At 41.2% G+C, this 23,650-nt stretch overlaps 1 protein-coding gene across 7 annotated transcripts in view; it reads right to left on the bottom strand.

Annotated features, from left to right (window-relative positions):
* Positions 1–23,650, bottom strand: part of ANKS1B (ankyrin repeat and sterile alpha motif domain containing 1B) — a 754,152-nt gene that overhangs the window by 283,676 nt on the left and 446,826 nt on the right. The window contains exon 1 of one of the 7 annotated variants that reach the window (XM_084617342.1): positions 11,564–11,609. The exons of the other annotated variants lie outside the window; for them this stretch is intronic. The gene's annotated coding sequence lies outside the window, so the exon portion shown is untranslated. Of the gene's footprint in view, positions 1–11,563; positions 11,610–23,650 lie in introns of those variants that run through there. 7 annotated transcript variants of the gene reach the window in all.

Here is a 23,650-nt window from a genome sequence, read left to right as displayed (position 1 = left end):
GATCAGAATTTGAAGACAAAGGGGAGGTCTTGCATATGAATTCTGGATAGCAATTCTGTACAGAGATTCCAAGGCCAGAAGGGACTATTGTTATTATCTAGCATAACACAGGCCATCAAACTTTCTCCCCAAAATTCCTGAAGCTCAACTTTTAGAAAAGCATCCAATCCTGATTTAAATATGGTCAGTGATGGAGAATCTGGCTTTTCAAAAGGAGAGGTATGAAAAATCATATTAATTCCCGCTTCAAATTCTAAAATAGTTTCTGTAAATAAGTAATAAACAAATGGCATGACAGTGTAGTATAAATATTTTACTTGCATTCATTTGGGATGATCTTGTAACAGGGCACTCACCTCTTAAATGCTCACAGTCCTTTTCTCCCTCTGATGCCCCCTGTAGGCTACCAACTGGCTTTGGTGGGTCTTTAGTGGCTTGACCCCCCAGCAAGTCACAAAGTCTGAATGAACTCATTCACAAAGTCTGAATGAACCCTTATCTCAGGGTTAAGGTTCTTAGGTCCTCTCTCTTCCTGAATACCCAACTAGGTAAAATGCAGCCAAACAAACTCTAGTTATCCTTCAAGTTCCTTTGCCCCTCTGGCCCCAGCCTGCAACTGACCTGCTAAGGCCATGCAGCTTCTTTCATTTAGGCCAGCAGGGCCCTGATTAATTGTTGCTACACTCTCAATAAAAGGCTCAGCAGGTCTAGAACCCAGGCTTACACAGCTGCCAGGCAGCAGATGTCTCCATGCTGCCACTCAATGGCAGCCATAACCAGCTTACTCTCCGTTGCCCATGACCTGGTGTGGAGACAGACTATGGGAAATCCTGTCTCAAGAGGTCTGACAGGCAGCAGCCTCATTGCTCTTGGTTGGCTCCCCACCCTACCTAAACCCAAAGGGCATCCCAGGAAGCGAACAGGCAACAGTGAAGATCTCCCATAGCTGCCACAACCATTCCTGCTTCCAGACTCCTGGCTTTGACCTCAGCTTGATTTGGACTTCATCTCCTGAGTCAGATCCTGAAATCTGACTCAGACTCTGACCCTTGGTATTGACCCTGGCCTGGAACCTCACTATGAACTCCTCCACTACTCCCAGACTCAGGTTTGCCCCTGCTCTTACCTTTGGTCCCAAATGCCCTTCTTGTGATCCTGATTCTCTAGCCCTGGGAGGACCAGGTCTCTGTGGTTTCCAAAATGGCTGATCTAGAGACTCCTCTCTAGAAAAGTTTGGAGGACGCACCTTCACTGCTCTTTTCCTCTCAGCTTGCTGCTTCTTTGGGCAGGGTGTAGTACAGTGGTTCTCAAACTGTGGGTCAAGACCCCGTTTTATCGGGGTCACCAGGGCTGGCTTAGATTTACTGGGGCCCGAGGCAGAAACCCAAGCCCCACCTCCTAGGGCTGAAGCCTGACAACTTCAGTCCTGGGCAACGGTGCTCAGGTTACAGGTCCCCTGCCTACAGCTGAAGGCATTGGTCTTTGGCTTTGGGCCCCCCACCTGGGGTAGTGGAGTTCTAGCCTTGGCCCTCCCCCACCTAGGGTAGCAGGGCTCAGGCAGGCTCAGGCTTCCATCCCCCCTCCTGGGGTTGTGTAGTGATTTTTGTTGTTAGAAGGGGGTTGTGGTGCAATGAAGTTTGAGAACCCCTGGTGTAGTTAGTAGCTGCCCCCCGCTTCTTTTTAGAACCCAGGAAGAAACACTTGGGAATCCCTTCCTGTGGGGTACCCTCACCTACCTTCCCGGGGAGAGCTGGAAAAAGACCCAAAGGAAATCAGCCTTTGCCACCAGCTAATTAAACAACATACACAAACCTCTTAGGGACACAAAAATCCAATCCTGTTCTTTAAAAAGGTAAATTTTATTAAACTCCAAAAGAAAGGAAATACATTTGGAACTTAGGCTTTTTTCTAGATCTTAAAAGAAACAATTAAAAAAATTAAGCATCAAGATCGCTCTCTTGAGGTTCAGCTTAAAGGTTACAAGCAAACAAAAACATCTGGGGTTAGCACAGAGGAGTCCACAATCCAATAAGAAATAAAAGAAATAACCCTAATCGCATCTTTCTAGACATTCCCTAATTTACTTACATATCTGAGGCTTCAGATAAGTAGGTTAGAGGTATGAATTGATGATCTGTGACCATACCTGGCTTAAAGCTGCTTACAGCATTGCTGCTCTGTGTCTCCACTCTCCAGAGAACCGCAACAGACAGACAAAGGGAAGTTTTTTCCCAGTGTTAAAAAGATCAAGCCCTGCCGTTGGCTCTTTTGGTCAGGTACCCACTCCTTTCCTTTTACCTGGGGGCTTGTTACCCTTTTACAGGTAAAGCAAGTAAAGAACAGCTACTAACAGGGATTTTGTAGTTAACTGGCTGGCTTGGTGTCCCCAAAAGGGAGCTATCCACTCATTTATCACACTCCTGTTTGGGAAAAAAAATCTGTGATCGCATGTTGGACTCCTGGGTGATACCATCATTTAAAGACATAAGGTTGAAGTGCCAGCTACCACTGTGTAATCCGTGAGTTGGTATTTTTCATCTTCTGTATCTACTTCAAGGGAGTGTGGTCCATGAATAGTTCAAATGGGGCTCCCAAGAGGTAATAGCATAGTGCCACCACTGCCCAGTGTATGGCCAAGCATTCTCTTTTTATGGTGGAATACTTGGTCTTGCATTGTTGGAGCTTCCTACAGGATTGGATGTTCTGTCCCTTGAAAGTTCTAAGACAGTATTGTTCCAAAGTCTATGGTGTGTAAAATAAAAGGTATTGGACATTGGAGCACCAGGTACAGACACAAAATGTCTTTTTTTAAAAAAATAGTTCAACATTCCTGGGTCCACAATACTGTTTTCGGTACCGACATCTTGATAAGATCTGTCAATGGTGTGGCTAATGTCGCAAAATGGGGAATAAACTGATGATAATCCCTACCAGATAGCCAAGGTCTCCTGGATGCCAAATTTAAATTTCTTCAAGTTTGCCATGACTCCAACCTCCTTCAGTGAATGCAGTACAGACATTGTATGCCCCACATGTGATTGCCAGTCTTCACTGAAGATTACCACATTATCCAGATAGGCAGCTGCAAATTGCCTGGGGTGAAGAAGCACATGGTCCATAAGAAGCTGAAAGGTGGCTGGTGTCCCTTTTAACCCAAAGGGCATGGTTATAAAATGGAACAGCCCTAAAAAGGTGGAAAAAGCTGTTTTTTCCCCAGGAGTCAGCTGAAAAGGGTATTTGCCAATATCCTTTCGTCAAATCCAGTGTTGTAACATACCTTGCTTTTCCATGCTGGTAAACAGTTTGTCAACTTGGGACCTGGGATAAGTGCAAAATTCTGTGGCCACATCCAAGCCCCTGAAATCCACACAGAACTTGGTTGTGCCTTCTGGTTTGGGCACAAGTACCACTTGATTGCTAATCTCGCAGTACCAGACTGCTGCTCGATATTCCAGAGTCAGGACCCTTAGAATCCTTGGGCTTGCTGGTGCTCACAGTATCTGAGGAACCTGCAGCTTTGTGAGTACACAGTGGAAGATCGGGAGGTGCCAAAATGGTCATCTGAACTGGAGACTGTCTCTTTAAGAAGATTCTCTCCCTAGAGAACTTGAAGCTTACCTCCGAGAGTCCTTTTGAGAAGATTTCAGAGATTTCTTCTTTGAAGCTCTAGGGGAGTGCTGCACTGAGGAAGCTGAGGCAATTGACTTGCTCAGAGACTGTTGTATGGGGTGGGTCCCACGGCTGGGGTGCGTCTCATGGCTGGGGTCAGAAGCCGGTCAGCACAAACTCTCAGTCATCAGTAGACAAAGCTTAAATTTCCAGTTCTTTCTGACTCTCGATTTTAATGCCAGGCAGAAGTTACACTTTTGGGAAACATGTGACTCCACAAGGCAACGGACACATTGGGAGTGTCAATCATTCACCAGTGTTACCTTCTGGCATGAAAGGCAGTGCTTAAAATCAGAACTGGGCATGCCCTCACAGTGTTTAAGTTCCTCTGAGGGGGAAAAGGGACACAAAAGGACAACAGTCCTTATGCTAAACTAGTATGTCTCTCTCAGTATATATATATATATATATATATATATATATATATATTGTGACGGGGCAAGGCCAGATGGCTATAGAAAAGTAGTGGGAGATAGATATATTAGCTCCAGGCTAAACAAATCCTTGGTACCAGGATAAGTGAAATGGCAGGTGCCCAAGGTCAGTTAAGATGCCTGGGGCCAATTAAGAACTTTCCAGAAGGCAGGGAGAATGCTAGGTTGATTGGGACACCTGAAGCCAATCAGGGGCTGGCTGAAACTGGTTAAAAGCCTCCCAGTTAGTCAGGTGGGTATGCATGTCAGGAGCTGTGGGAGGAAGTTGCGCTGTTGGAGAGGCTGAGTAGTACACACCATATCAGGCACAAGGAAGGAAGCCCTGAGGTAAGGGTGGAGTGGAGCTTGAGGAAGTGAGGGCTGCTGTGGGGGAAGTAGCCTAGGGAATTGTACATGTCATGTTTCTAAAAGGTCAGCTACCATAGCTGATACTATTAGGGTCCCTGGGCTGGAGCCCAGAGTAGAGGGTGGGCCCGGGCTCCCCCCCCCCACCTTTGTCCCCTGATTAATCACTGAGACTGGGAGACAACAGAGACTGTGCAAGGAAGGATAACTTCTCCTCACCTCCCTCGCTGGCTTATGATGAAAATGGCTCAGTGCACTGTGACCCTTGTCTCTAGAGAAAGAAGGGTTATGTGGAGGGTCACAGTGAGCCTCTGAGGCTAGCAAAATCCGCCAGGAAATGCGGGACCCATGGAGGCAAGGACAGAGCTCTGTCACTATATATATATATATATATATATATACACATATATATAAAAAATGGAAAAATAACACTACGTACTAACTGACTAGTAGATAAGAGAAAAAATACAGTTGAAGTAAGCTCAACTTGGACACTTTTGAGGCTCCGTCTCAGGCTGAGGCAATTGAGAAGGAACTGAGTGTGTTTTGCCTGCACAGTTCTCTATAGCCACGCTGCTGAGCACTGGGCTGCATGGGGCATAGGTGCAAGCTGAATGGACACTGCTACCTAAAATCTCTCATCTGAGGCACAAGGCGTGTATGCGCACTGAGAGTGGAGTACCCATAGGGACATTATTTGAAGAACAACTAGTTGTTCATGCATCTGTACCAGGTATTGGACTTCATTTTGGTCTTGGGAAGGCTGCTTCTCCCATGTCCCCTTGAACAGGTGCAGGATTCCCTGGGGTTTTCCACCATAAAGTAAATCAAAAGGAGAAAAACCTGTTGATGCCTGCAGCACCTCTCATACCAGTATGTCAGGACTTGGACCCAATTGTAAGGGTTCTCTATAGATACAATTTTTTTAACATGTTTTTCACGGTTCGATTAAACCTTTCTGGAGGTCTAGAGGGCTTTAACATTTAGGAGTGCTCATGTTTCCCTTCATAATCAGGACATAAAGTTCATCCTTTGATCTGTGAGGATCTCAGTGGGTGTGCCTACCCAAACGAAAAGCTGTAGCAGTTTCCTCACTACAGAATGTGCCATTACTGAGCACACAGGGACCGCTTCTGGGTATTGTGTGTCACAGTTCACCATGACCAATATATTGTCCCCATGCAGCTATTTTCTAGGGGACCCACAATATCAATCCCTATCCTTTCAAAGGGCATATCTATTAAAGGTATGGGTTTTTGGTTTGTAGTCACTGACCTTCAGTTGCAACTAACCTGTAGGATAGGAGTGGACAACTCTATGTACATATGTCACCTTCACACTGTTGTCATATTGAAAGGTGTTAGGTTTGAGCAAGGCCTCTTGAATCAATGTGAGGGAACACTTTGAGTCCACAATCTGGACAGTGCCCTCCCCCCCGATTTCAACTTGGGCTACATATGCCTTATGGCACAGATCAAAATTGAGATCCAAGCTGTTGCACAGTTCTGTAATCCCACAATCTAGGAAATCATACTCCACGACATGACATGACTGACTGAAGTGCCCCGGCTTCCCACAGTGAAAACATACCACCAGGTTGTTGGTAGGGTCTGCCTAACCTCTTCTCTTTGGTATTTCTGGTGTGCTGCTGCATGATAGGAGGGTAGGTGCCAACCATGATGGAACCTCCAGTAACCAGCCTAGGTCCAGAGGGGCTCCTCTCCTGGCATTTTCCTACCCAGCCCTTTTAGTTTCACCCTCATCTCAGCATTAAGGTTCTTAGATCCTCCCTCTCCCTACAAACCCAGCTATACAAAATGCAGCCAGAAAACAAACTCTGTCTATCCTTCAAGTTCCTTTGGCAAGAGAGGCATACCATTCCATGTCACTCTGCTTGCAGCCAGGAACTGAACTGCTAAGGTCAGGGCAGCAGGGCCCTGACTGGCTGTTGCTAGGCCCTCTATCCCTTGGAGGACCAGGTCTCTCTTGTTTCAAAAATAGCCACTCTGGAGAGTCCTCTAGGCAAGCTTGGAGGACTTTCGTTCTCTGCTCTTTTCCTCTGCGGGTGGGGTGTAGTAGGACTGTGGGCCCGTAACAAGGAGCTGCAAAGGCTGAATATACCCCATCACATACCCATATATATCAATTATGACATTCTCTACCCATGGTTAATATAGCCATTCCAAATATGGCTTTATTCCAGGGATGATATATATGGATATAATATATGCATATGCCCTATAAAGAGAAATTTACTTTGAATAGGTCAGTAGAGTTGCAATAGAGCACCATCTCTGTCAGTAATGGCACAAAAACTTATGCACAAAACAGCTCAAAGATACTCTAATATCCACACTAAGCAAAAGATTTCTAGGTTTGTAGACAGTCTTTATTCACTTTAAACACAAAATAAAAAGGTTCAAGATTCCTTTTAAACAATATGCCCACTATGAAATTGCAGAAATACTAACTATGGTATGTAGCCTATTGCTGAAAACAGACTCTGTACTGGAAGATAGCTAATGTAATACCTATTTTTAAAAAAGGCTCTAGAGGTGATCCTGGCAATTACAGGATGGTAAACCTAATTTCAGTACCAGGCAATTGGTTGAAACTATAGTAAAGAAAAAAATTATCAGATACATACATAAAAAGGATATGTTGGGGGACAGCCAACACAGCTTTTGTAAAGGGAAATCATACCTCACCAGTTTATTACAATGCTCTGAGGGCGCCAACAAACATGTGGACAAAGGTAATCCAGTTGCTATAATGTACTTGGACTTTCAGAAAGCCATTGATGAGGTCTCTCACCAAAAGTTCTTAAACAAACTAAGCTATTATGGTATAAGAGGGAAGGACCTTCCATGGATCAGTAACTGGTTAAAAAATAGGAAACAAAGGGTAAGAATAAATGGTCAGTTTTCACAATGGAAAGAGGTAAATAGCAGGATCCCCCAAGGATCTGTACTGGGACTTGTGCTGTTCAATATACTCATAAATGATCTGAAAAAGGGGACAAACAACTAGATGGCAAAATTTGCAGAAGATATTAAATTACTCATGATAATTAAGTCCAAAGCTGACTGAGAAGAGTTGCAAAGGGATCTCACTAAATTGAGTGACTGGGCAAGCAAATGATACATGAAATATAATGCTGATAGGGCAAAGTAATACACAATGGAAAACATAATACCAACTACACATACAAAATTATGGGGGTCTCAATTAGCTGTTGCCACTCAAGACAGAGTCATCGTGGTTAGTACCCTGAAAATATCCATTCAATGTGCAGCAGCAGTCTAAAAAGGAAACAGAACTTTAGGAACCATTAGGAAAGGGATGGAAAATAGGACAGAAAATATCATAATGCCACTATATAAATCCATGGTATGCTCACACCTTGAATACAGTGTGTACTTCTGGTCTTCTCATCTCAAAAAAAGATATATTAGTATTGGAAAATGTGCAGAGAAGGGCAACAAAAATGATTAGGAGCATAGAACAGCTTGTATATAAGGAAAAATTAAAAAGACTGGGACTCTTTAGATTAGAAAAGAGATGACGACTAAAGGATTGGGATATTGGGATATTTTAGAGGTCTATAAAATCATAAATGGTGTGGAGAAAAAATGAATAAGGAAGTGTTATTTACGGCTTCATGAAACACATGAACCAGGGGTCACCCAATTAAATTAACAGGAAGCCGGAAGTACTTCACACAATGCACAGTAAACCTGTGGAACTCGTTTCCAGGAGATGTTGTGAAGGCCAAAACAAAACTGGGTTAAAAAAAGAATTATATAAATTGATGGATGATAGTGATTGGGTGGATGGGTGTAGATCACCTGCAGAAGCTTTTTGGTCTTACTCTTGTTCTATCTTTGTTAACTGAGTTCCATCTGATATAAGTCTATAAAAATGTCCTCAGTGCTATTACAAGCCTAGAAAGAAATCTTGAGGCAACGATAAATGCACACGCGTCACGTTGTGAAATGTATGTAAAATGTGGATGGAGGAAAAATGGATTTAATATGCTAAGCAATAACCATTTGATTATGATTAAGGCATTTTAACATTTGTGGTCCTAAATTAGATTAAATTAATTAATAAAGACACCAGATTTTTTCAAAAAAAATTCCTCCATGCTGTCACTACTGGGAAGGTTAAGGTTTTTCAAGTGACTTAAATGTACAATTCTATAACTCAATACGTTTGGATTTCTTTTAAGTGTAATCTTAACTTGGACTTTCCTGGTTTTGTAATTTTTTGTCTTGGGAATAATTACAACATATCTGTAATTCTTGTACCCTTAAGTTACCAATACTGATACATACTCTCTACCTTAACTTCAACTTACTGTAGTTTTCTGTCTTGGAATTTCCTATTTCTTAAAAATTCATACATGAACACTAAACAAGAAACCTGAAGAGCATGTTACCAGGCAATATTTTTAACAGTTTAAAGAAATGTAGTACCAACATTCGCTTTTTAAAAAAAATATTTTTCATGGCATTTTCACCTGTATACAATGCCGTGCAAAGCAGCCAGTGTGCACTGACTAATTAAACTGTTTTTCTAGGTGTTTTTCACTAGTAGAACAAATCCAAGCAACCTATGTTTACTAATAAATCCGGCCCTACAATTGCAGATAATTTATTGTTTGAGAAGGCTATGTTGGTGAGGTCAGCATTATGTGAAAGGGAGGATGAGAGGAGTCAAGTAGCTCCTGAGTCCCAATCTGTCTGCACTTTAAGGGTTTCCCCCACAAAGTTGCTTCACAGGAGCTGAGGCAGCAATGCCATCAGGAGCCTTTCAAGGACAGATGCCCAAACTATCATCAACCAGAAACCTTCAAACGGAAGTGACAGTTGGACCAAGTAATCAACCAGTGAGAACTGTTGACACTTCTTCCTCATTACAAACAACAGAATTGTTCTATGTAGATTATCTATAAAGAAATGATTAATTATTTTTGATGTCACAGTGACTCACTTAAGAATTACCTGAACTGTTGATCTAAACCTACATGTAATCTATATAATCACAATAATTAGCTATAACAATTATTAATGATTTAGTTTAATTACAGCCTAATTTCTTCAAATGTAGATTATGCACAAGATTTCAATTAATTTTAACTAATTTTGAAGAGTCTGTATTATTACATAATTAAGGTAATTGGAGACAAAGGAAAAGATGTTGAATTAAATGCTAAATTCCTTAAAGGACCCATTTTAAAATAATTTTAAGTTAAACTAATTAACATGTACATTCTCAGAAAAAATATTTTTTAGTTCAGAAGTAAGTGCTGTAAGTTTGGGTAGAAAACGCTGTATTTTTCACACATAAAGATGTTGAATCCCTGCTTTAAGTGAAAAATGGAATTCAACTATAAAGATGAGACTAGTATGTCTGTAATAAACTTAAACCACCCGTCACTTCTAGAAAAGTCCCACAGTACTACTCACGCACACATCTTAAGATAACTGCATTTTATTTTTATCAAACTTGTCCTTCCTGGCCTTGCTATAATTTGTCATCCTCAGTTGTATCAGATCTAAAACGTTGATCCTGATAACTCACTGTGATACACAGAGATGCAGCAGTCCATTTGTGATGATTACAATACAAGATCAAGGACTTAAATGGTAAACTCTTTGGGGGCATGGACTATATCTTATTAAAAGTGGCTAGCTCAAATTTGAGTTCCATAGTATAATATTAAAAATAATAAGCATCAGTAAGGAATTTAGTACCTGAACTGATTTTTTTTCTTTTATGTTTACATCTTTTAAAAACAATCTGATAAATTAACTCTGAAAATGAGAATTATTAGAAACAAAAGTGTGCTTTTGCAGTATAGTTGATTTAGCATGTTTAATTACGTTTCCTGGACATTTTGCTATGCCTATAGTAATCTGTAACATTGACATTAAAGAAATAAACAGAAATTAAAGACAATTACATTTGCAAGCACAACAGAGCAGCCACAAAACAACTGAGAATTGTGGTCTCTTATTTACTTGAAAGTCAATGGGAAAAATGTTGAGTTTGGCTTAGGAGCCAGCACAATTTTGGCTAAGTCTCATTTTCAGAAGGGACTCAGGCTCCTAAATCAGTTTGGTGCTGCAAAGCTGAGCACGAGCAACACCTAAATACCTTTAAAAATCGGGGCCTTTGCTCCTAAAGGCAGACACAACACATAGTATGATTGAATGAGCTGCCATCTAATATTGCACACTCCTGAGATTTCTGTTATACAATCTGGTGTGATTTACTTTCAAGGTGTGTGCAGAAATTTTACGTTCCATGTTCCTGAAACCCAAGGGGTAATTGGAGATAATCTCTATTTCCTCCATACTCTTTCTAAAAATATAAGAACATTTGATTAAGGGTTGACAATTTTCTTTTCTTTATTTACTTGTTATTGTAATTCATTTCACATAGGAACTGGGCTGTGTTTTTCTTATTCTTTCCAATTCAGCTGCTGAGTAGCTCATTTTGCTGGCCCACTCTAGTTACCGTGGCAACAACAAGGTTGCTGTAATATGATCCTGTCAAGGTTCCTTCCCCACTCTGAACTCTAGGGTACAGATGTGGGGACCTGCATGAAAACCCCCAAAGCTCATTTTTACCAGCTTAGGTTAAAACTTCCCCAAGGAACAAACTATTTTACCTTTTGCCCTTGGACTTTTTTGCTGCCACCACCAAGCGTCTAACAGGGAAAGAGCTCGCTTGGAAATGTCTTTCCCCCCAAAATCCTCCCAAACCGTACACCCCGTATCCTGGGGAAGGCTTGATAAAAATCCTCACCAATTTGCATAGGTCAACACAGACCCAAACCCTTGGATCTCAAGAACAATGAAAAAAGCAATCAGGTTCTTAAAAGAATAATTTTAATAGAAGAAAAAGTAAAAGAATCACCTCTGTAAAATCAGGATGGTAAATACCTTACAGGGTAATCAGATTCAAAACCTAGAGAATCCCTCTAGGCAAAACCTTAAGTTACAAAAAGACACAAAAACAGGAATATACATTCCATTCATCACAGCTTGTTTTCTCAGCCATTTAAAGAAAACAGAATCTAATGCATATCTAGCTAGATTACTTACTAAATTCTAAGACTCCATTTCTTTCTGTTCCCGGCAAAAGCATCACACAGACAGAGAGAGCCTTTGTTTCTTCCCCGCTCCAGCTTTAAAAGTATCTTGTCTCCTCATTGGTCATTTTGGTCAGATGCCAGCGAGGTTATCCTAGCTTCTTAACCCTTTACAGATGAAAGGGTTTTTCCTCTGGCCAGGAGGGATTTAAAGGTGTTTACCCTTCCCTTTATATTTATGATCCCAGGAGCTTTATGTCGATATACGGTGCTATTGTTCTCCGATAATATTTTTGAGACTATCTTTCCACATTCTGATAAAACAAGACTAATTAGCATTTGGCTGGTGCATGGGCCACATCACTGTACTAGGAGCCATTGGAGGAGGAGACACCAGGAAGGTAGATACATGCCTTGTAGAATGTACTGAGATCTGCCCAGTTGGCCTTCTCTCTGTATTAGGTTTGATCCTTACTTCTCAGATCTTGATCCAGCAAAGTGCATAATATATGGTCAGCTTTAAGCACATGAGTTGTTCCATTGATATCAGTAAACATAGGTGCTGGAACTAGAGGTGCTGGGGGTGCAGCAGCACCCCCTGACTTGAAGTGGTTTCCATCATGTACAGGGTTTACAGTTTGGGTCAATGGCTGTCAGCACCCCCACTACACAAATTGCTCTAAAACCCGTCAGTAAAGTTAAACTTGTTTTATCTAACAGCTTTGTGGAACTGGGACTTGAGTGCTAAATGCATTGCAGCACTGAGCCCATAATCATTAGGGACATAGTTACTGCTCAGCTCTGCTGGTTATCTGGGGCTCAGTTGGCCTCCAGTGCTCAGAGGGAACTTGCAGCTATCGCACCCCTTCAGGCTTGCAACATTGTCTCCTGTTCTGCTAGGCCTGCTCTTTGCCCTGGCATAGGATGGCTGGGCCATGGCTCAGCCTCCTTCCCATCTTCTTTGGGATGATGTACATCCAAGGGTTAAAAGAAGGAGCAGTTCCCTCTGGAAATGTTTTGAGGCAGGCCGATGCTTACTGTATGCAGGGAACAGGGGAAGCTCCTCCCTCCAATTCACTGATCTATCACTATCTGGCCCATACCAAATACTGAAAGAATTGGAAGCAAATTACATATACTTGCTTAACGAGTCCTGGAATGGGATACACCAATCAGAGAACTACTTTATTTAAAAATGAAAGGTTAGATTTTGGAAAACAATTTTGTGGCAAGGGCTAGGTGAGGGGTGAATTCTGCAGCAAATTCCTCTACAAATTGGACCCTGATTATAGTATTACTGTTTCACTGGGACATTGTTTTTAATAAAATTTCAAGTGGCATGCATAGCATCACCTACAGCAAACTAAATCACAAGCTGTAAAGTTGATTCCATGCAGTATATTAACTATTACACGCATCAAAACAGATTTTTCATAGTCTTTTAATTATCTAGCCCAGCAGCAATAAAACTTTTGACTTTCAAAGGTGAGAAGGAATACCTGATTAGGCTCCTGGCCATGCCTCATGCCCATTATACTAAACTCTTTCCTCCCTTCCAATTCCCTCACCCCACTCCCACATCTACTTCTCTTCCTACAGCACTTAGTTTTTCCCAATCCAAATCATGCTTCCACACCTGGTTCAGTTAGTCTAACCCCTCATTCTGTCCACATTTCCCCCTTCATTCACAACCGCACAGTATTCAATTTTTCACCCCTTTACACATATTTCCTGTATCTTAGATATACCATGAAAACAGCAGTCACTACTAATACCTCAGTCATTTGCAATACAAGTGGGGCCCTCCTCCCCTATGCGAGCAGCTCAGGCACTTGGAAGTTTGAGAAATTAACTACCTGACATGACTTTTTATGCTGCTGTGCAAATTACATACATGTGTCATGACTGACTTAGTCCTTCACTGCTGGTGAATAAAAGAAAAGTTCCCTCCAATTCAAGAATTCTATTCTCAGTAATTTCTCATCCCCTAAAAGGCATTTATCACTTTCTCTCATGTTTCATACCTTACATAACCTGGAGATATCCTACATCCTCACAGCCCGTCTATTCTTCCCTAAAGGCTTGCCATTATAATGGAGATTTGAAGAGGAAAATCCAAGAGGTAATATACAATTTTGTGCCCTCATGTTAGTGAAGAAAATCTTGAAAACATGAATCACACGTATCTACTGAAGTGTTGTCTGGAGACAGCAGACAGACTGAGAAGTGTGTTCACTGTTAACATCAACATACTGTTAACATATAAACCTAACAATGAGAGAGACAAGGTGAATGAGGTAATATATTTTACTGGACTAACTTCTGCTGGTGAGAGCAACAAGCTTTCAAGCTTACACAGAGCTTTTCTTCAGGTCTAGGAAAGGTACTCAGAGTGTCACAGCTAAATACAAGGTGGATCAGATTGTTTAGCATGAGGAGTTAGCATGTTGTAAGACAGTGGCGCTGAACCTTTCCAGACAACTGTACCCCTTTCAGGAGTCTGATTTGTGTTGCATACCCTCAAGTTTTACCTCACTTAAACACTACTTGCTTACAAAATCAGACATAAAAATACAAGTGTCCCAGACACACTATTACTGGAAAATACTTTTTCATTTTTACTGTATAATAATAAAATCAATCAATTGGAATACAAATATTATACTTACACTTCAGTGTATAGTATATAGAGCAGTATACACAAGTCATTGTCTTTATGAAATTTTAGTTTGTACTGACTTCACTATTGCTTTTTATGTAGCCTGTTGTAAAACTAGGTGAATATCTGGATGAGTTGATATACCCCCTGGAAGATCTCTGAGTACCCCTGGTTGAGAACCACTATTGTAAGAGACCATTTGAGGTGAAGTAGGCAGATAACACCTCTGAAGTTGTAGGACAAAGGAGCATTAGTAGGTGATAGACTGTTGCAATAAGCCATAAACCCAGTGTCTTTACTGAGTCCGTGGTTTTTAATTTCTGACAAAGTTATGAATTTAAGCTCCCAGGATCATCTTTTGAAGGTGTGGTGTTGTGCCGGTTTCCTTTGAGGATGAAGAATGAGAGGTCAGATCGCTTTTTGAAGTGTTCATCCATGGGTAACATGGCAGTTTTGTCTTTTATCTTTTTTATGTGTGAGTTCATTTGAGAGTGTAGTGATTGTCTTATGTAACCCACGTAGTTGTTGGGGGGGCATTTAGTGCACTGGATGAGGTACACCCCATGTTGTGATAAGCATATATAGGACCCATGGATCTTGAAAGGTGTTTTGTGGGAGGTATTGATCATTGCAGCAGTGAAGCTACATCTCAAGGTTTTGCATCTGTTATTATGGCATTTGTATTTGCACTGAACTTATTCCTCCAAGCTGTTCCTGATGAGATCCTTGTTTTTTCTGGTACTGCCTAACTCACATCTAGATTTTTTGTTGGAGTCAAAATAATAACTTTTGAATTGATACTGTCCAGTCAAAGACTGTTAACACAACTTTAAAGCAGGGGAAGTTGTATATAATAAATGTGATTAACTTCTCTGAGGAGCTGACATGAATAAAAATGGTAAAGATAGTCTGCTTGGATTTCAATAACTCAATACCGTACTGCATGAAAGACTATTAATAAAGGTCTGGAACTTGTGATTTCAACTGAGACATGGGGTTAGATGTTATCAACAGTTATATTTAGCATCAGCTTCAGAAGATACAAAATAAGAGAAATACAATTTATTGTTGTTAAGAGATGGTATCTCACCTGTACACTAACTGGAGTTATATGAGGAACTCTAATAAGTCTCAATGGTAAGAATACATAAATAATTCTTTGCAAAATTCAGGTTCTTTAATTATTTGCTAACTTGTTTGCATTACTTGTTTCTTGAAACTATACTACCATCAAAAGTGGATTAAGTAAAAGACTGGAGGTCAAACTGGCCACTTGTGGTATAAGCAGGTGCAACACTAGTGAAGCCAAATGAATTTACCAGCTGTGAATTTGACTCTGGGGCTTTGCCAGTCAGAAAATCAATTAAAAGAAATGGCAGAGGGAGGATGAATATTAATAAGATTGGGTACCCAGATAATTTTGAGTTAAATTAAAGGAAGGTTTGGTAGCACCACCTATTATTAAGATTGCTCCTTCTTCCCATTGTCAGACCTTGTTTACAGGTGCTTATAATATTGCCAAACTTTAACTGTTTGGGCTGACATTTTCTATGCTAGGCATCTGCTTCAGGCTGACCTTTTTGAGGGGAGGAAATTTCAGCCGTCATGATCTAGCCATTGCAGAGAATGAAGTGAGGAAAAAATACATTGTTTTGCCCATTTTAATTCTTGAGATCTTTTCTTTGAAATGCCCTAGCATTGCTGTGTTTTGAAGCAGGAACTAGAAATTTGGCAGGAGTTGACTTTTGTGTCAGGGATATGCCTTTGCTTTTCTTGTGAAAATCTGTGCAAATTTGGCCAAGTTATAAGCCTTTTAAAAAAATCAATTCACAAATGCTCAGTAGAGACCACATGCAGTTTTAAAAACTAAAATCTCTGTAGATTTCATCCTGACTGAGCATGCTCCAGCCTCTCACAATGCCTAGTGTTGACAGGACTTCATATGCGCTGTTCCTTCAGAGTGACTGAGCATGCTTTAGCCCCAGCGAAAAGAAATGAAGACAGTTTACCCTGTAATTGCTTTTCCAGGCCAGGGTGGAGCCAGGCACTGGAACTGAGAGCAGGGATCCCATGTACCACGTGAGCTCTGATCAAGCTAGTGTGCTGCAATTAGAGTTTAGCTGTGGCAGTGCAAATAGTCAAAGGGGCTAGCTGCCCTATGTACATGCCTAGCATCTCAGACGGGTGTATACTCAGGGCAGCTGGCCCTTCCTATCACTTGCACTGCTGTGGCTATCCGGTAGTTTTAGTGCACTTGCTTGATCAGATCTAGAGTGAGTATATGTCCTTGAACTGGGAACTACAGTACACCCCCAATTCAAAGTATAAACATACCCCTGGCCTCAATCTCCGATAGGGGCAATTATGGGGAGACTAGGAGCCAAGGAGAGCAGTGGGATTGATTGGGCAAGGAGACTGGGATTCAGAGCTGGTGAGGGAAATGTGGGTGGTGGAGACTGGGAACCAGTTGAGAAGGAGGGACACTGAGATCAGACAAATTGCTGGGGGAAAGAGGGTTGACTGGGACTGCCTGAATAAGGAGACTGGGAGAGGGAGAGAGAGAGAGAGAGAGAGGAGGAGCCTGAGGAGGGAAAAGGGAGCCAGTGTGAGGTGGAAAAAAGGGGCAGGGTGGAAGCTGGATGGGGGGAGAGAGAGACTGGATGAAGAGCCAGGAAGAGGGGGGACTGGAAATGACTGGGCATTTAGACATGAAATGGGGGCAGAGAGAGAATGGGATACTTGGAATTGGACAAGGAACCAAGAGTGGGAGAGTAAGTGGCTGGGCAAGGAGACTGGGACTTGGAAGAGAAGTCTGAGGAGGGGAGACTAAGACTGGGAAGGAAAGGATAATGAGACTTGGATGGGGAAGCAACAGGACTGCGTTAGGGTTACGTTGGACGGGATGGGACAGAACGGCTCAAGCTTTGGGATAACAGACACAAAGGTCTGTGATTCCTAGAGCACACGCCCCTCCAGAGCATGGAATAGAACCCAAGATTCCTGAGTCTCAACCATTCCTCTACTGTCAGCAAATAACTGTGAACCACATTGGCAATGCGTCTCCTCCTCCTTTAGTGCTGGTCCACATGAAAGATGACAACCTACTAATGCTATTCATTATTCTGTTAGCTCAAGTGGTGGAAGTCTGTGTAGTGGATCTAAAGGCTCCAGCCCTGGTTATGAATGCTGTAGGTCGCAATATGATGCCACATGATGAAATATCTGGGGTTTTTTTAGTTTGCTTTTTTAAAAATCTAGTTAATGTCACACAAAAATAAATTAAAAGAGCATTATAAAGATTGCAAAGTCAAGCTTTCAAGTTAGGAAATGCTAGAATTAAGCAAAAACAATGAAGAGTCCTTGTGGCACTTTAGAGAGTAACTAATTTATTTGGGCATAAGCTTCTGTGGGCTAAAAGCCACTTCATCAGATGCATGGGGTGGAACATACAGTAGGGAGGTATAAATACACAGCATATGAAAAGATGGGAGTTGCCTTACCAAGGGAGGGGGTCAGTGCTAACGAGCCAATTCAATTAAGTGCTGTCAAGGTTCCTTCCCCACTCTGAACTCTAAGGTACAGATGTGGGGACCTGCATGAAAACCTCCTAAGCTTACTTTTACCAGCTTAGGTTAAAACTTCCCCAAGGTACAAACTATTTTACCCTTTGCCCTTGGACTTCCACTGCCACCACCAAATGTTTATCTGGGTTTATTTTTATTAGGAAAGCATTGTTTGGAAACGCCTTTCCCCCCAAAATCCTCCCAACCCTTACACCCCACTTACTGGTGAAGGTTTGGTAAAAATCCTCACCAATTTGCATAGGTGACCACAGACCCAAACCCTTGGATCTTAACAACAATGAAAAAGCATTCCGTTTCTGAAAAGAAGGATTTTAATAGAAGTAAAAAGTAAAAAAAGAATCACCTCTGTAAAATCAGGATGGTATATACCTTACAGGGTAATTAGATTCAAAACATTGAGAATCCCTCTAGGCAAAACCTTAAGTTACAAAAAGACACACAGACAGGAATATTCATTCTATTCAGTACAGCTTAATTTCTCAGCCATTTAAAGAAATCATAATCTAACACATATCTAGCTAGATTACTTACTAAATTCTAAGACTCCATTCTTGTTCTGTCCCCGGCAAAAGCATCATACAGACAGACCCTTTGTTTTTCCCTCCCCCCCAGCTTTTGAAAGTATCTTGTCTCCTCATTGGTCATTTTGGTCAGGTGCCAGCGATGTTATCCTAGCTTCTTAACCCTTTACAGGTGAGAGGATTTTTTCTCTGGGCAGCAGGGATTTTAAAGGGATTTACCCTTCCCTTTATATTTATGACAAGTGCTAACAAGCCAATTCAGTTAAGTTGGAAGTAGTGCCCCTGATGGTGTGGCTGATGTGGTTATGTCCTTTGATGGTGTCCCTTGAATAGATATGCGGACATAGCTGGCACTGGGGTCTGTTGCAGGGTTAGTATTTTTGAAATCCACCAGGATTTCAACAATTTTCACCCCACCATCAACCTCAGCCTGGACAAGTCCACACAAGAGATCCGCTTCCTGGACACTACAATGCTAATAAGCAATAGTCACATAAACACCACCCTATACCGGAAACCTACTGACCGCTATATTTACCTACATGCCTCCAGCTTTCATCCAGACCACACCACACGATCCATTGTCTACAGCCAAGCTCTAAGATACAACCGAATTTGTCCAATCCCTCAGACAGACACAAACGCCTACAGGATCTCTATTAAATGTTCTTAAAACTACAGTATTCACCTGGTGAAGTGAAGAAACAGACTGACAGAGCCAGAAGGGTACCCAGAAGTCACCTACTACAGGGCAGACCCGACAAAGAAAGTAACAGAACACCACTAGCTGTCACCTACAGCCCCCAACTAAAACCTCTCCAGCGCATCATCAAGAATCTACAAGCTATCCTGAAGGATGATCCCTCACTCTCACAGATCTTGGGAGACAGGCCAGTCCTCACTTACAGACAGCCCACCAACCTGAAGCAAATACTCACCAGCAACTATACACCACACAACAAAAACACTAACTGAGGAACCAAACCCTGCAACAAACCCGGTGCCAACTATGTCCGCATATCTATTCAAGGGACATCATCATAGGACATAACCACATCAGCCACACCATTGGGGCACATTGACCTGCACATCTACCAATGTGATATATGCCATTATGTGCCAGCAATGCTGCTCTGCCATGTACATTGGCCAAACCGGACAGTCTCTATGCAAAAGAATAAATGGACTCAAATCTGATGTCAAGTATTATAACATTCAAAAATCAGTAGGAGAACACTTCAATCTCCCTGGTCAATCAACAACAGACTTAAAAGTGGCAATTCTTCAACAAAAATACTTCAAAAACAGACTCCAATGAGAAACTGCAGAACTGGAATTAATTTGAAACTGGACACCATCAAATTAGGCCTGAACAAAGACTGGGAGTGGATGGGTCACTACAAAAACTAAATTTATTTGTTAGTCTCTAAGGTGCCACAAGTACTCCTCATTGTTTTTATAAAAACTGATTTCCCCTTGCTAACTACTCACACCTTCTTGTCAACTGTTTGAAATGGGCCACCTTGTTTACATTGGCCTCATTAACACTACAAAACTGATTTCCACTCCTTGTCAACTGTTGAGAATTGCCTACTTCCAACTTAATTGAATTGGCTTGTTAGCACTGACCCCCACTTGGTAAGGCAACTCCCATCTTTTCATATGCTGTGTATATATATCTTCCTACTGTATGTTCTACTCCATGCATCTGATGAAGTGGGTTTTAGCCCACAAAATAAATTTGTTAGTCTCTAAAGTGCCACAAGGACTTCTCATTGTTTTTGCTGATACAGACTAACATGGCTACCACACTAGAATTAAGGTTGCTTGTGCAGCATTAATTCAGCCTGGTTGTGTGTATACATTATACTACAGTCTAATTACATGATCACATACTATTTTTTCCCCACTGGACCCTTGCCTCAATCAGGGTACAGACTAGATCTACTCTGAAGATGAATCAGGATTATGTAATAAAGGAGACTGTGACTTGTCGGACCCTTGCCTCATTTCTTGCAGAAGTTGGAAGGTGTGTAGTGAATGAGGCAGGAGACTCCAGGAAGAGAAAGGATAGTTTCATGGTTAAGGTTATTGCATGCTACCCTAGATAATGGGGCTATATCCCTGTCTCTGCCAGAGAGCTCCTATGCGATGCTCAACAAGTCACTTAAACCAAACTCATCACAAATATTCAATAATATTGGTGTATCCTCATTTGGGTGCCGAATTTGGGACCCTACAGTTTGACATGCAGAAGTGCTAAACACTCATATCTACAATTGAAGTCACTGGGAGCTGTGCTTTGAATATATAAAGTGCTACATAATGTTAAGTGCTCTGAAAAATCAGGTCCTGGATGTCTCACATTGGGCATCTAAAATTATCAGATACGTCTGACCCGAATCTGTTTGTGCCTTAGCTCCCCATCTGTAAAATCGGGATAATACTCCCTCATTTCACTGGGGAGTTATGAAACACATTTGTTAATGTTTGTGAAAACTTAAATAAGCCCATGAGTAAATTAATAATTCAGTATTCTGAGCAGGGTGTGCAGTAAACAAAGGCATGTGAAGAAAGAAAATTATTTTAAAAGGGTCATGTCACAATTTCCCCCATTCCCCTTAGCTATGGGCAGGTAATTAGGCCCTCCTCCATAGCTTCTCCGGCTTCTTGATGTTTGAACTGGCTTTGATGGAGGTAATGCTTGCTTGTCTTACTGATGAGAGGCACTGTCTCTGGTACAATAAATCTTTTCCCTTTGCTGCATACTATCCTCTACTCTCGTCCCGCACCATCAAGCCCAACACTACTGGCAGTAGCTATCTAGTGGTAATAATGTTGCTACCAATTTCCTCCTGGGATGGTGCACCAGATTGTCTCAATGGGGAGGGTTTAGTGAAAATAGATCAGTAAAGTGGGACTGTGTACCCAGAGTGCAATCCTGCTCTCTGAAATGAATCTTGGTACTATTTTGCATTTTTGCTAGTCCTCTAGTCCCTCATGTCTTCCATATAAATTCTCAGAGAGGATTGCCAATAGATCTAATATTTCCTCTGCCAATTTCTTAAGACCCTTGGACAAATATCTTCTGACCCTGATGATTCATATATTTTAATTATCTAAGTATTTTTTAACTGTCTCCTATAAATTCTGTGTCCCTAATATCTCTGAGGTCTTCATTAACATTTACTGTATTTCACTCAGCTTCCTACTTTATTCTTTATGCAAAAAAACAAAATAAGTCTCCAGTATTTCAGAACATTCTCTGTGTCTTCTATTATCTGAACTTAACAGCAGTCATATATTTTCCTTAATATTTGTTTTAACCTTGACATATTTATAAACTTTTTCTTATTTCATTTCAATTCCCTAGTTAGTATGACATCATTTTGCTTGCTTAATTTTTCCCTTAGTGTCCTTTGCTGCTTTTACTACCTGTTCATACTTTGTATTCTCTCTTTTTTATTTTAGATTTAATTTACTTTTCACTTCCACTCCTTAAGCAGCTGCTGGTATACCCAGTTTTCCCCTCATACTACCTAATTTTATTTTGTACGGAGATAGTTATCTGCTCTGCCTTGATTACAGTATCTCTCAGGATCTTATGCACATGTCCAGTTATCTTATAGAACCTCTAGCCATTAAGCTTTACCTATTAACTCCTTTAATTTTTCAAAATGTAATTACTTGTAATCAAGTCCTTTTGTACTGCTATCTCCTAATGGCTGCATCCTTAATGTAGTCTGGGAATACTACTAGTTAATCATTGTGCAAGATGAGTTTACCTCCCAACTATTTCCTTCCTATCAGGCAATATTGTTCTCAAATATTTCCATAATGGTGCATTGACCAGCTTCCTTTGAAATCTCTTACAACGCGCAATTTTTCTTGGTGTTAAGACCTTCCCCCTGATAGGTTACATAATAACCAAACTTTTCCTTTCGATTCCTATTGTCAACTTACACTGTAAATATTTCTCTTCTTTCATCTATATTCTAGAATATAAATTGAAATATCCAGTCACTATATGTCCCTCAAGTCTTCTCTTTTCTGAACTATATACATTATTTCCCTCAGTTTTAACTCTTTTGTCAATTTTCAGTCTTTATATCATTTTTGTTGTCTCTCTTTATATTTTCATCTGTTTTTCTGTATCCTTCCTAGTTCTAAGGAGTAGCATCATACACTTTATTTCAGGTAGAGTCACTTCTGAGCCTTGGGAATCTTGTCATTGACTTCAATGACAATATGTCACTTGTGCCAGACAGTGTGGCTTACAGCAGGGGTTCTCACACTTCATTGTTCTTTGACCCCCTTCTGACAACAAAACTTACTACATGACCCCAGGAGGGGGGACTGAAGCCTGAGCCTGCCTGAGTCCTGTCGCACCAGGGGGTGGTTGGGAGAGACAAAGCCAAAGCTCAAGGCTTTCAGCCCCAGGCAAGGGGCCTGTAACCTGAGCCCTGCCACCCAGGGCTAAAACACTTGGCCTTCAGCTTCGGACCTTGGTGGTGGGGCTCATGATTAAGTTTTGGCCCTGGGCAGTGAGGCTTGGGCTTTGATCCCGGTCCCCAGTTAGTAAGTGTAATGCCAGCCCTGGCGACCCCATTAAATCGGGTTGCAACCCACTTTGGGGTCCTGACCTACAGTTTGAGAATTGTTGGATTAAAGGAAAGAACATTGGACTGAGATTCAGGAGAGCTGGGGTCTGTTCCTGGCTCCGTACCTGGTCTGCTGGGTGACACTGGGCAAGCTACTTCATCTCCCTGTACTTCAGTTTCCTCATCTGTAAAATTGGGAGAATGGTTCTTACCTGCCTTTGCAAAGTGCTGTGAGATCAACAGATGAAAATGTCATACAAGCCTAAGCATTTCCAGAATCCCTCACAAGTTTTGTCACAAGAACTAAAAGATATATTTGACTTTATATTGGCATATAAATGCATGTAAAATATACTACTGACAGAACAGAAATGTGTCTAAGGGCATGACCCTTTTATAACCTGTTTTTGCAGTTGCTTAAGGTTGTTTTTTTGCTAAGTGAATAACAAACTAACAAAAATCACAAGAAAGGGAGAAGCAGGTAGACACATTGTAAAAGGAGAAACGGGAAACTATTAGCAAAATAATGTAAATCACCTTGCAGAAAATGTTAAATGTGAGTATGTAACCAACCGCAAAGAGCAAAATGAAATGACTGGTTAAGACACTTGTTTTAAACCCATGTTAAGCTCTTGCTAAATAGGCTAAAAGTTGTTATGATTCTTTGTAACTGGAAATTTAGAGCATAATGGAATATGTTGACATTTGATAATAATTGGATAATGCTCAGTAATG

This window comes from Lepidochelys olivacea (genome assembly GCF_965140295.1).
Source record: "Lepidochelys olivacea isolate rLepOli2 genome assembly, chromosome: 1".
NCBI lineage: Eukaryota > Metazoa > Chordata > Testudines > Cheloniidae > Lepidochelys > Lepidochelys olivacea.
Note: the sequence above shows the minus strand (reverse complement) of the source record. Positions and strands in the feature narration are given on the sequence as shown.